Source organism: Abrus precatorius, unplaced genomic scaffold (assembly GCF_003935025.1).
Source record: "Abrus precatorius isolate BTA unplaced genomic scaffold, Abrus_2018 Scaffold5, whole genome shotgun sequence".
NCBI lineage: Eukaryota > Viridiplantae > Streptophyta > Magnoliopsida > Fabales > Fabaceae > Abrus > Abrus precatorius.
The window spans coordinates 21,267,873-21,268,788 of NW_020874395.1; the positions used below are offsets into that span (position 1 = coordinate 21,267,873).

General features: G+C 41.7%; 1 non-coding gene across 1 annotated transcript; it reads left to right on the forward strand.

The window, feature by feature from the left end:
- The first annotated feature begins 480 nt into the window (after positions 1-480).
- Positions 481-587, forward strand: LOC113868307. Its single transcript, XR_003505328.1, has one exon. It is a non-coding gene; the product is annotated as a small nucleolar RNA R71 (small nucleolar RNA).
- Positions 588-916: the final 329 nt, after the last annotated feature.

Consider the following 916-nt stretch of genomic DNA (forward strand, 5'->3'; position numbering starts at 1 on the left):
GGGAGTATGTTGTTCTGCATTGGCTATTGGTTGTTATTCCATGGTGGAGTTGCATAATTCCTCCAGCCCAGATTATTCATGCCATTATAATTTTGGTAAGGTGGTCTATTTCCTATCACATTGGCATGCTCTTCTTGAGTAGCTTGACACTCATGATTAGGGTGGCCTCCTCCTGAAATATCACATCTCATCACCGAAGCAACTGGATGGTTAACAGATAAACCATCAATCTTCTTCCCTAAGGCTGCAACTTGCATTGCCAAAGATGTTACTGCATCAAGACTATAAATCCCAACAGATTTTGCAGGTTTGGATTGAGTAGAGCTCTATTGATAGCTGTTCATCGCCATTTCTTCAAACAATTCTTGTGCAGTCCTCGGTGTCTTACTATTCAAAGTGCCCCCAACTGCAACATCTATCATTTGTCTTGTGGCTGGGTTCAATCCATTGTAGAAGGTTTGCACTTGAAGCCAGTCAGGAATCCCATGGTGTGGGCACTTCCTTAATAATTCCTTAAACCTCTCCCATGTATCATATAAGGTCTCTGACTCCAATTGGTAAAAGGAGGAGATATCATTCCTCATCTTAGCAGTCTTTGCAGGAGGGAAATACTTTGCTAAGAATTTTTCTGCCATGACTTCCCATTAAGTGATAGATCCACGTGGGAGAGAGTTCAACCACTGTTTTGCTCTGCTCCTGAGAGAGAATGAAAATAGCCTCAAGCGGATTGCATCATCAGTAGCTCCATTTATCTTGAACGTATCACAGATCTCCAGAAAATTAATGATGTGAGCGTTGGGGTCTTCATCTTGCAACCCATCAAATTGAACAAACTGCTGAACCATCTAAATAACATTGGACTTTATTTCAAAATTCCCCTGCACATTTGGACGGACAATGCTAGATTTTGTCCCAG